The sequence below is a fragment of the Papio anubis genome, chromosome 2 (genome assembly GCF_008728515.1).
Source record: "Papio anubis isolate 15944 chromosome 2, Panubis1.0, whole genome shotgun sequence".
Taxonomy (NCBI): Eukaryota; Metazoa; Chordata; class Mammalia; order Primates; family Cercopithecidae; genus Papio; species Papio anubis.
In genome coordinates, this window is record NC_044977.1 from 63,345,583 (window position 1) to 63,359,471 (window position 13,889).

At 37.1% G+C, this 13,889-nt stretch overlaps 1 long non-coding RNA gene across 3 annotated transcripts in view; it reads right to left on the reverse strand.

Moving 5' to 3' along the window:
* Positions 1 to 11,861, reverse strand: part of LOC103881958 — a 116,632-nt gene extending 104,771 nt beyond the window's left edge. For 2 of the 3 annotated variants that reach the window (XR_004182128.1, XR_004182127.1), the window contains exon 1: positions 11,131 to 11,861. This is a non-coding gene — a long non-coding RNA (uncharacterized LOC103881958). The remainder of the gene's footprint in view (positions 1 to 11,130) is intronic. The other variant, XR_004182129.1, reaches the window with a different exon arrangement.
* Positions 11,862 to 13,889: the final 2,028 nt, after the last annotated feature.

The window sequence follows — 13,889 nt, forward strand, 5'->3', positions numbered from 1 at the left end:
TACATCTCCTTGTATTCCCCAGCCCAACTCCCAACCAGTAATGCCAATAATTCGAATTATTGTGAGGAAATACTTCACTCATTTATTCAACAAATATTTATTGGGTTCCTGCCATGTGCTTGTTTCCACTTTGGTTGCTAGAATAAAATAGAAACAATATAAACTGTGTATCTAACCTCATGAAAATTGCATTTTGAAGGTGTAGGGGCCAAGGGAAAACCTCCCTTCACTGTCAGATTATTGGGAGAAAAGGCATGTAAATGTTAATGTACACAGAGGAGGATCACAGAGTAATTACCCCACCACAACCACAACGGGATACAGATAGCTATATACCCTTCTTAAGGGAAAGGGAGATGGGGAAATGTGGATGATTTCAGGGGGTGGGGGCAGTAAATGATTTTTCAGAAAGTTCAGTGGGCTTGAAGAACATACAATGGTTTGGCACAAAATCTGTGGGTTTGCAAAACAGACAAGGGCCTGTGACAAAGTCTGTCCAGGTGCATTGATGGACTTCGATCTGTCTTCCTGCAGTATGAGTCCAGGCAATGAAAACTCAGGGAGGGGACCAGGGTTAATTGTTTTCTTCTTTGGTGGGTCCAGGAAGATAAGGGAATGTCAGAGAACAACTTCATGCTGTGCCCTGGGAGAGATGGGGGCTGGGAGGACGTCAGAGAGAACTTGAGGCTTCTTCAGTTCCCCATGTCAAAGCACCTGTCAAAGCACCATATCTGGGGATATCAGTTTCTGAGTCCCAACCTTGGGAAAGACAAAATCAAGTAAAAATTAAAATAATTGCAATGAATGACATATAAAATATGGTGATTGAGAATAACAAAGGTATCTACATTAGAGTGACCAAAGAAAGGCTTCTCTGAGGAGATGACATTTGAGTTGAGCCTTGATGTTTGAGAAACAGTAATTTACACAAAGATATCAGAAAAGAAAACAGCAGGTATAAGGCTAGAAAGTAGTAAGGCTTGACAAATGAGAACATGCTAGGCATGTTCCAGAAATTGAGAGAAAGTCATTGTGACTGTATCTCTAGCAGCAACACACATGAGACTGATTCTACACTCATTATTTCACTTTAATTTTCCGGGCTGAGGCCTTCCTTTTACAGCTGTCCTAAGTATCTTTAGTAAACTTTCAAAATTTCTTCCAAAGCATACATTCCAAACTTAAGAAATCCCTGCAAAAAAAAAAAAATGGTTAAAAAAAGACCCTAGATTTGTGAAGTATTAATGAAGCGCATATATTGTAAGAGAAATATTCTTGGTTTTTAGATCATTTCTGCCACACTTTAGCGTATAATCCTAATTTAAACTTGGAATCAAGATTTTTAATTGAACCACATTTTCTCTGAAATTAGTGCCACATTTTTTAGGTTTCTGTACAGCATCAGAGCCAATACCAGGAAGAATTAGAGGGAGAAAGATAGAAAACAAGAAAGGAAGGAAACCAAGAGAAGAAACAACAGGGATAGAATTAAGGAAAAATATTTACTTGGAAATATATTTCTCAATATCACGTATGATACTTATCTTGTCTTTGCCTTTTCAAGAAGTGGGGGAAGGTAACAGTGTAAAAACAGCAATCTCTCTATAGTCCTTATGAACATAAAGGAAGCATCAGAAACACTAAAAATACCAGTACTCATATTTTCACTAAATAATCACATATTCTTCATTTTTTGAATGTGTTAAAGACAATGATGCTAAAATTGTCTGCCAGTGTCATAAAGGACAACTCAGGGATGTCAGGTGAATATTAACTAAGATAAAGCAATCAATAAAGTCCAAAGGTTGTCTTCAAGGTATGGAAGTAATGATTATAAACATGTGTTCCAACTGCCAGGAAGCAGGATCTGCAATAATAGCAGGTTTGGCTTCAAAGGCAACACAAAGATTAATAAAACTGAGAACTTTCCTAAATAAACTATTAGAGAGGTGATTTCTAAAAATTTCCTAGATATGTTTTCAGTTGGTAAAACTTCATCTTTCAGTCTCCAAATTTAAAGCTAGTGAAATATGGTGAGAAGGCAGTTACCAAGGGAGAAATTTCTAAAACAGCCATGTTGCCTTGTTTTGAAGTATCTCTTAGGAATTACTGCCATAAGATCCTTTTGTTCCTATTAGCTCAGAGAATGGTGGTTTTGAATTGCCAATTAACTTGGGCTGACCCCATGTACAAAGGGTCAAAGGACCAATGGTCTTCAGTCAAACGTAGTTAGAGGAGGAGCTCTGGGTAGTGTTATTCAAATGACTCTGCTATAGGCAAAGGTGGAAACTTCAGCACAGGTCACATAAAAAAAATAAGAAAAATCCACCTGAAGTTTCTACAGGTACCCAAATCCTGAAGCATAGATGATAATGAGGATGACAATGAAGAAGGAAGTAGAAGCCAGATAGTTCCAGATCCACCATCAGACCTTATACAAGTCACGTAGTCTGTTTATCTGTTTCACCTCCAAAAGGAGGTCACATTTGCCTAGTTCACAAGGATATTGTGAGATTTAAATAAGATAAATGATGTTAAAGTACATTGTAAATTGCAAAGACCACACAAATGTTGGCTATTGATATGGCAGTATAGCCTGGACGTCACAATATTCTGTTTGCCATTGTATTACTGTGAGTAAAAGAGTTCTGGCTCAAAATAAATTTGGATGGCAACATAGTTTAAGTCAACCAGTACAGTGGCAGGAAAACAACAGCTGGTTGTCTATATTAGTCTCTTTCACTGTTTTCTTCAGTACTGGGTTTCTATCACAGATAATATAGTCCCTAATTATCAAACAGCATGTGGCTTGAGAGGGCTCAGTGGTTTGTGAAATAAAACCCTTTCTGAAGACTCACCATGGTCATAAGCTCAAACGGATCCAGAGGTGCTTGTCAAGTGGCGATACATGCTTTAATAACTTTTTAATTTGCTTTTTTCTTGAAAGAACTGGATTCTTATGTCTTCTTGAGCAAATAAGACTCTGAAAGTAATTGTGGCCCCACACACTCAAAAGCATATGAAGAGATAGAGCAAAGAAACCTGCTAAGATGAGCTTTAACGGGTTAACACAGTGAAAAAACAAAAACAAAAACCAAAACCTTAAAACTCGTTAGATTGAGCCCATGGGATTAAGGCCTGAAAGAAATTATGCTGTGGGCAATTATGCGTTTTTATATTACTAAAAATTCAATTAAACCTCTTGTGCTGTAACATTTGGGGGGCTACAAAAGATATTTTACCTTAACCATAATTCCTATGATTTGGAGAGAGAGAGGTGAGAATTATAACAAGGCCGGACTGCTAAAAAATAAAGAACTCAGTATTTATTATTTGCCTTTGTATATTCTCTTGAGGCAACTTGGATTACTAAGTACTAATCTCAGTACAAGAAAGGTTGGGTGACTTTTACTTAACAAATTTCATTCATTTGAACACATTTTGAATATCAACTATACCTAAGATACTGTGCCATGTGTGCCAGATCCTGGGGTTAGAAAAACATCAATTATTAAATGGTTTTATGCAACAATAACAGCTAATAGGGTGTTACAGTGGGCTTTAGAGAAAGAGCTGATTCAAACATATGTTCTACCATTACCTTTTCTTTGCCCCATAGCGAACTAAAGTGGAGCCAGGGTATGAATCCAACACTTTAACTCATACCTACTACATACCAGATGTAACTACTAAGCTATCCTGCTTCTTATGTATCTGAGGAATACTGTACTGTCTTAATATGTGGGCTACTTATAGAATTCTCTCCACAGGGAAGCCACGGCCAGGCATAGTTATAACATGAATTATGAAGTCATTAATGAACAAACATTGACATAAATATAGCTTTCTGGAAGGAAGGCTAATTGCAAAAGAGCAACCCATGAAAATATAGGATTGGTAAAAATCACCAGCATCTGGCTAACTATTCAAGAGAAGCCATACCTTAAGGATGCTATGAGTTTAAAGTTAGCCTTGCTCTTTGCCACCTGTGTGCCTTCAAACAATACGTAGCTTCTAGCTTCAGTTTGTTCTTTTTTTTTTAACCATGGTGAGAACAACACTTTACTAATTTATAATGTATGATATAAATGTAAGTTATAAGGAAATAAATTTAATACAGGATATAGAGGGCTAAACATAAAAGGGTACACTTGGCCGGGCGTGGTGGCTCACGCCTGTAATCCCAGCACTTTGGGAGGCCAAGATGGGCGGATCACGAGGTCAGGAGATCGAGACCATCCTGGCTAACACGGTGAAACCCCGTCTCTACTAAAACACACAAAAAATTAGCCGGGCATGGTGGCGGGCTCCTGTAGTCCCAGCTACTCGGGAGGCTGAGGCAGGAGAATGGCGTGAACCTGGAAGGCGGAGCTTGCAGTGAGCTGAGATCCGGCCACTGCACTCCAGCCTGGGCGACAGAGCGAGACTCCCGTTTCAAAAAAAAAAAAAAAGAGGGTACACTTGGGTTTGGTGCAAGTGCCAAAATACCAAATTGGAAGTGGTTTTAGAATGGAGATTCATTTTTCCCTTGTAACAAGAAGTCTGGACACACCTGGCACCTGGATCCTAGATCAGTCAAGTAGCCAAATAATGGTGGGACTCTCATTGGGTTTCCCAGAGATGGTTTCAACCTCCCAGTCAGAGTGGCAAGTTGACTTCAGCAAATTCACCTCTCACTGTAATTATTTTCTACAGACAAAACAGGAAGGAAGGGGTGTTCTTTGTACACTTTAATTTTATCATGAAGGAAAATTCTTTCTTAGCAAATGTCCCTTCATAGCCCATTGGTCAGAATAGGGTCACATAGCTATGTACTGTAGTGAATAACTAATGTAAGGCAAGCACATGTCTGAATTATTCAGCTGCTTTAAACAAGTTCACCATCAGTGAAGACAGGTAGAGCTGCAGCTGGTGAAGAGGCTGTCACAGCTCAGAGATAGGAAGCAGGTACTCTCAGGACATTGAATGGCAGAATCAAAAGCCTAGGTGGAAAGGAACCATGGGGGTGGGTGGTGGTGGAAATATGCAGGAAGAGTAAATATTTTGGCTTGACCTGAGTGTGTGGAGTTGGAGGAAAACAGTGAAATAATGCGTTCTTTCAGTTACCAGTTACTAAAGTCTTGTAATACATATGAGGCACCTTGTAGCCCGTCCATGGGGTTCTTAAGGGTGAGGTTAAGGAGTTAAAATGATTGTGCCTGCAAATGTAGCTTTTACAATTTTGAGATACTGACAATCCTAAATACTAGGGCATAAATATCAGTTGGTTGATGCCAGGAGGTCTACAGCAAGTAGTGAAAGACTCATGACCAAAGTAAAAAAAAAAAAAAAAAAAAAAAAAAAAAGCGCAAAAAGCCTAGTATATATTTACAGCCACTATTTTCTCTGAGGAGATAAAATTCCTTAAGCTTTCTCAGTTTGCTGACATATTGGATAGGACTGAGCCATGGGGCACAAACTGTAAATATGCCCTACAACGCCTTATGTTGTATTTCCCTTTCCTGTTGTATCCTGGGGACCAGCTGGCTTTTCAGCGTTCCATGGGGAACAAACTGTACCTGTGGCTGCAGCCAGCCATTTTGCATATTCATAAACTTTGTCTCAGGGAAGACTTCACAAAAAGATGCATTTCTGCAAATGTACTCATGCTTATAGGAAAATTTAAAGGATCTCGACCATCTGGATGATAAGAGTATAATTTTCACAATATAAGCTTCATGAGATCAGGGACCTCATCTGTTTTGTCCACTGCTATATCTCAAGGGCCTACAATGTAAATAGTGCATACTAGACAACGATTCAGTACATGACAGTTATTTTTAGTAAGAGATAAATTTATTAGTTATTAGGCTCTAACTCTATTTTTGAGGATTGAGAACTGCATTGAACAGTTATCTCAAAACAAACTATTGCCTGGGAATTTGGAGTTACATGCCTTTTTCCTAGTCCTAATACAAATTATTTGTGAGTGTGGACCCACAACTTAGCTTTCCTGTACTCCAACGGTCTCATGTTTAAAAGAAGGGGATTTGGCCGGATGATTGCTTTGTTGGTTGTGGGAAACACAACCATAACCAGGCTTCATTTTATCAAACAGTTAGAACTTATAAGGATATGGAGAAGTTTCACAACACTCAAGGCCAGAATTGCAACATGGCATCTGGAAGAAACGAATCAGAGCCTGGAGACCTCACCTTTTTCTCTTATTTGTTGACCTGCACTGTCTGCTTCTCACTTCAAAAGCCAGACAACTTTGCCATCCACAGATTCTGAATTTACATAATAAGATCTAAGTACCTGAAGAGATGGATTCATTCACTGAGCCCCAATTCCAAATTATTAGGAAAGAAATTATAGCCATCTATCTTGAATCTGTTATCTATCCCCAGACCAGAAATAAGGACTGGGAAGATGGTTGATAATGCTGCATGAAATGGCAACTTGGACTCACTTGTGCATCAAGGATGGGCAGTCACCAAAGAGACAGGAGTTGTTCAGACTTGAGAGCAGAATACAATAAGGTCTTCTGATGTAAGTAGTTAAGATTGCAGGATAGAATTCAGTCTTGCAATGTATGTCAGCCTGTTCTCATGGTGCTAATAAAAACATTAGCTGTTTTTTTTATTAGACTGTATGATTTATTAGACTGTGTAATTTATAAAAGAAAGAGGTTTAATCGACTCACAGTTCCACATGGCTGGGGAGGCCTCAGAAAACTTATAATCATGATGGAAAGGAAAGCAAACACATCCTTCTTCACATGGTGGCAGCAAGGAGAAGTGTGGAGCAAAAGGGGGATTCAACCATCAGATCTCATGGAAACTCACTATCAGAAGAATACCAGCATGGGGATAAGCACCCCCAGGATTCAATTACCTTGAACCAGGTCTGTCCCACGACATGTGGGGATTATGGCAAGTACAGTTCAAGATGAGATTTGGGTGGAGACACAGTCAAACCATATCATGTTGCTAACCTGTATTAGTAGGCAATGTAATGCTGTCCTGAACACTGTAGAAAACTGAAATAAAAATCACCTGACTGATGATTAAGGATTTATAACCTAAAGTTATAAACAGTGTAAGCATAGGGCTTGTTAGACTCTTGATTATCAAGGAAACAAGATGTGGTATTAAATAATCCAAAACATCTGATAATGCAAAGATGATACATGTTTGTTTTGAGGAATGCATTAATTTCTTTTAGACACAGATTTAGCCTTTTAAGTGTTTGCTCGGGCTAATATTAACATTAGTCTGCATTCCCTAAGCACATATCAACTGCTAGAACAGAGAGTGAGATCAGATGTGTGCTTGGAGGCAAAAAGAAATCAGCTTGAGATTAAACCAGCTCTGAATAATTCATATGTGGGTAATTGAGAGATGATTGACAGCTGGCAATTTGACAAATAACCTTTGAGGGTACTTACAAAACTTCTTTCATGAGCGTGAGCTGCATTTGAAATGGTAAAGTATGTGGTGACACTTTCCCTATGTATCAGTAAGGTCAGGTCTTCTAATGCCAATAGAAGCAGAGATTGAGCAATTATTTGGTGAGATCAGGAATTGAGGGGATTTGACAAACTTTAAGTCCTAAGTGACTTTAAAAGAAAATATATCCTTGAAAGATTTCAACAGGACTGTGAAGTCATTTTAGAGGATGTATTAGTTTGCTAGGACTTTTGCCATAAAAAGTTCCACAGACTGGGTGGCTTCAACCACAGAAATTGATTGTCTAGCAGATATGGAGGCTGGCATCTGAAATCAAGGTGTTGGTAGGGTTGGTTCCTTTTGAGAGCTGCTAGAAAGAATCTGCTCTATGAGACACTGGCTGGCAGATGGTCATCTTCTTTCTCTTCCCTTGATGTAGCTACACTTCTTCTTTTTATGAAGATATTGGTCATATTGGATTAGGACCCACCCTAATGACTTTAATTTGATTAACCCCTTTAAAGACTCTGTCTTCAAATAAGGCCACATGCTGACGTACTGAGTGTTAGAACTCATGTCTTTTTTGGAGGGAACAAAATTCAAGAGTACTTGGGGATAATAAATCAAAACAAATATCCACACAAAGTATGTAGTTTAACAAACAAAGTACTATTAAATAGTGACTATGTGTGATTCATGTATGCAACGTAGGGCGTACATTATATTATTATATTCAAACCCTGCCCTCAAAGAGTTTATGTATGTGAAAAGTAAAGCAATAAGGCTTAATTTGCTGTTTAAGACAAAGGAATTTTTAAAATATGACAAGGAATTTAATGTATCAATAATAAATTAATTAAATATATAATACTAATGCAGCTGCCAGAGTTCGGAAAAGGGATAAGTGTCCCTATAGGTTGGGTGGTGAGAGTGAGAACTTCCAATGCTTTCAAGTAAGCTTGGAGAGTGAGACCGTCCAATGCTTTCTTATAAGTTTTAGAATTTTGGCTTTCTTATAAGTTTAAGAACTTATAAGAAAATTATTTAATCACCTAGTACTGTTTGCTTCTGCTATCTGGCTTGCTAAGCTTGCTACCCAGTATCCCATAAATCTTATTATAATTTGTATGTTGCCTGGACTCCTATATATTTAAAGTGTCCCTTTCTGTCTCTTCACATCTCTCCCTCTTTTCCTCTCCATTCTCTTCATCTTCAAATTCAACGTGATTCTTTAAACTGCAACTTTTTTTTTTTTTTTTTTTTTTTAGCCTGTCTCTCAGGCTGGAGCACAGTGGCATGATCTTGGCTCACTGCAACTCCCACCTCCTGGGTTCATGTGAATTCTCCTGCCTCAGCCTCCTGAGTAGCTGGGACTACAGGCATGTGCCACCATGCCCAGCTAATTTTTGTACTTTTAGTAGAGACAGGTTTCGCCATGTTGGACAGGCTGGTCTCAAACTCCTGACCTCAGATGATCCACCTACCTCACCCTACCAAACTGCTGGGATTACAGGTGTGAGCCACTGCGCCCGGCTGAAAGTGCAACTTTTAACTGAACACTTCCTACTCATCTATCTCATGATACGATGCTCTCCATCTGTCTAATCAAGTTATTGATGATATAATGTGACACTATAGTAAATAATACATTACAAATAAATAGTAATATGTTTGTATCTCTCTCTGATTTTAATTGCCTTGAAATTAAGATTTATATTTTATTTGTGTTCCCAATGTCTAGCATCCTATTTGCAATATGAGTAAAATATTCAAAAGATAATTCCAACAATAATTTTCTGAAATTCTGTATGAAAAACTGGAGAAGCAAAAGTTTCTTCCATTCAAAGTCTGATAACAATTCTAGGCTTGATGTCGTGGAGTGTGTGTAGAATTGCCTATATATTGGCTGCAGGAACCTTGAGCACTTCAGCTATTGTGGGCATCAGACAGCTTAAGTGGGCAAAACTCAAAAGTACTGGTCATTAATTCCACATCTGTGCAGATAAACAGGAATATTTTCTCTGAGAGAAAGTGACAAACTACTTTGTGTTGTGACAGCCAACATTTGCACTTTAAAGAATAAAGAACAAAAAGAGAATATTTTAAAACTTAAAATTTCTCTATAAGAATAGTAAATTCCTTATGTAGCTTGCAAGATATTGAGTAAAGACTCAAGAAAAGGAGAACAAATGTGGTCTCTTGTGACTTGTTACATATGTCTAACTCAGCTCACCCATTTCTGGGATAATAATAACTAACATATATATGCTAAGCCATCAATGGATGGAGAAAATGCTGAGATTTCATGAAGTTATTTTCAAGCATGTGACTATAATAAAACTTCAGCTTTAAGAAACATTATCCAGTTATAAAATTTGTAGATAGCAATATCTTTCATATACTTGTTAATCACAAGTATAAGAAATGTAATAAACCATTTAAAAAGGCTGCCTAGTATTGATACACGAGTCAGTCAACAGTCTTTTCCTGCATTTTCCAATACCCAGATAAAGTTTTCAATGGACTAGTAAACAGAGGGCTATAAAGGCTACAGACATAAAACGTTTCCTCCAATATGCAAGGAATAGCATTTTCTAACTATATTTTTTCTCAATATTAGCAAGTATGGTTTGTTGGTAAAACAGATCAATACATTATAATTTCACTGTATATTTCTGACTTTTTGTTCTATCAAAATTACATAATATTGTCCTCTCTAAATTTAGAATAATATGAAAATTAATTTTTCCAAATTGGGAGTTTGAGAATCACAGTATTTTAATGGTGAGATTTCAGAGAAACAAAAATATTTCCAATTTAACAGATTTGATAATCTCAGTGAAGAATGCCAATAAATAATAAAGAAAATCAAGTAATTTCATTTCTCTAACACAGACATTTTAAATAAAGTAACTTGAGTCATGCTAAGATATATATTGATTGAGACAAACTTAGAGACCAAGTCATTGGTAAGTGATTAAGTCTATTGTTGTTCTCCCACTCCATTGCCATCATATTAGACTGCTAAATTTGATTGGGAAAACCATCTTCTCTTCAATTATTTTACATAGTAGAAACCAATCAAAGTAAATATCTACTGAAAGCTTATTTCATTGAAAAATATTTCCTTAGACACTAGAAAATACCACTCTTTGAAATTTAAACTTATTAATATTTATAGATGCTACAGGGGTAATGATGTTTTTCTTTATTTCAATTTGTATAGTCAGACATTGTGGATTATTGTAAAATCATTTGCTAATGTTTTAGTCTTTCATATAGCTAGTACTGTTGTTATATTGTATCAATGCTAGTTCAATTCCTAGATGACCATACCAAGTTTAACTTCAGCTTAGAACACACACTGAACTTGAGTATCAAGTGAAACAGTCATTTGAGTGATTTATCTCTTCTAAAAACCAGTCGAGCCATCAGAATATTGATAGATCTATTACTTAGATCTCTTCAAAGTGTGGAGGAATTATTGTGTATGAAGTCAAAAGCATGTGCTCATGAGTCAGTAAGCAAGAAAACAGCAGTCAAAATAAGATGACAGAAAGTGCTAAAGGAAGCCAAGATAAAGCTAAGATCAAAGCCCACATGATTCCAGAAAAAAAAAAATGATGTCATTTATGATAAGAGAGTTCTGGCTCTAGCAATTACATTGGGGTAAGTTACCTTCCTTCTCTGATTTCCTTACCTGCAAAATGAAAAGTTTCACGTGAATAAAACCAGATGATCTCCCAGTTTGAGGAGACCCTTGAGAGCACTCATCCTAACCTCCAGCTAAAGTGGAAGGCCCAGTGTGAATGACCATTGTGACTCAAGTGAAAGAGAACCTATCACTTGGCAAGAAACCTTGTTCCATTAAGATAAAGTTCTAATAGGTGATAATTTCACATTTGAACAGCACATTACAGTTTAGAAAAGGGTCTCACTGACATTACTTTTGATAGTCATGTGATTGTATAGTAGAAGGAAAAGATTGTTTTTAATAATCCTCATTTTATGAGTCAGGAAATTAAGATTTAAAGAGGGTAACTGATCTCTCTGATACCACACAGCCAGTACAGTAGCATGTTGTTGCAGAGATACAAACCAAAGTGTTTGCTTTCCAAGTTCAGTGTACTTCCTATTATACCTCATTGACTCTCTATAAGTGTCTGCTCATATTGCACTAAAATCTCCTTCTCTCCAATCCCCACCCGTTGATCCCAGTATTATTATTTGGACCAATAAGCATTTGTTACATTATAGCATAGCAAATATTTTAAATATAGCTTAATTCACTGCAAGACTTCTTTAGGACTTTTCCCTATAGTATGTAGATGTTTAATGATATATTTGTTTTGTTATTTTTTTCCCCATTATAGAAATTTTTTTTTTATTATTATACTTTAAGTTCTAGGGTACATGTGCACAACGTGCAGGTTTGTTACATATGTATACATGTGCCATGTTGGTGTACTGCACCCATTAACTCATCATTTACATTAGGTATATCTCCTAATGCTATCCCTCCCTCATCCTCCTCCCTACAATAGGACCTGGTGTGTGATGATCTCCTTCCTGTGTCCAAGCGATCTCATTGTTCAATTCCCACCTATGAGTGAGAATATGTGGTGTTTGGTTTTCTGTTCTTGCGATAGTTTGCTGAGAATGATGGTTTCCAGATGCATCCATGTCCCTATAAAGGACACGAACTCATCCTTTTTTATGGCTGCATAGTATTCCATGGTGTATATGTGCCACATTTTCTTTATGCAGTCTATCATTGATGGGCATTCGGATTGGTTTCAAGTCTTTGCTATTTTGAATAGTGCCACAATAAACATATGTGTGCATGTGTCTTTATAGCAGCATGACTTATAATGCTTTGGGTATATCCTCAATAATGGGATGGCTGCGTCAAATGGTATTTCTAGTTCTAGATCCTTGAGGAATCGCCACACTGTTTTCCACAATGGTTGAACTAGTTTACAGTCCCACCAACAGTGTAAAAGTGTTCCAGGAAACAACAGGTACTGGAGAGGATGTGGAAAAATAGGAACAACTTTACACTGTTGGTGGGAGTGTAAACAAGTTCAGCCATTGTGGAAGACAGTGTGGCAATTCCTCAAGGATCTAGAACTAGAAATACCATTTGACCCAGCCATCCCATTACTGGGTATATACCCAGAAGATTATAAATCATGCTGCTATAAAGACACATGCACACGTATGTTTATTACAGCACTATTCACAATAGCAAAGACTTGGAACCAACCCGAATGTCCATCAGTGACAGACTGGATTAAGAAAATGTGGTATGTATACACCATAGAATACCATGCAGCCATAAAAAAGGATGAGTTCATGTCCTTTGTAGGGACATGGATGCATCTGGAAACCATCATTCTCAGCAAACTATCAGAAGAACAGAAAACCAAACACCGCATGTTCTCACTCATAGGTGGGAACTGAACAATGCGAACACTTGGACACAGGAAGGGGAACATCACACACCAGGGCCTGTTGTGGGGTGGGGGGACGGGGGAGGGATAGCATTAGGAGATATACCTAATGTAAATGAGGAGTTAATGGGTGCAGCACACCAACATGGCACATGTATACATATGTAACAAACCTGCACGTTGTGTACATGTACCCTAGAGCATAAAGTATAATTTAAAAAATTTAAAAAATAAAATAAAATAGTTACAAAAGTAAAAAGAAAAATTTCTCCATCAGCAAAGTTTTGAAATTTAAATTTCTTTTTCTGAAGTTTTAAAGGTGAAAATAATTAAACATGTTCCATTATTGAATTTCTCTTACTCAGACCATTTTGAAATTTAAAACATAAAAACACTGGAAATGCATAAAAACACTGGAAAAAACATAAATTTACCCTTGTCTCACTTTCATTATTCCATCCAAAAAGCGTTTGTGCCGTGGACTATTCTACTCCCTCTGGATTCTTTTCCAGGTTCACTCTTCTAGTGTTATAATATTGATTACTAGAACACTTTCTAATACACTCATTTTCAGAGAAGCTCAAAAGATCCTGAAAACAACCCTTAATTGTGTGAGCATTTAGGGTTAAACTGGTCTTCATTACTCTATTTTAAATCAGGCTTCATTTTCATACTAAAATTATTAATAGCTTGATTTTATATCATAATTCATTCATCCTCTTAAAGAATGCTTCTTATTTTTAATTTTTTTAAAATATAAGATCTACCAAGAGATCACAAAAGTGCAGAAAATATTATTTAACACTTTATTGACCATCTGCCATTCTGTGTATGGTAGTCAATAATGATTTGTCAAACAATTAACAGAGTCAATAAATACTCACAGAATAACCTAATCTGCCTGCCACCAGTAGTCACTAGTTGGGAATTAATGTACTGAAACTATTCAACATCACACCTGATACCCAACCAGATGGAGAGCAAGCATGGCATAGCAGATGATGAT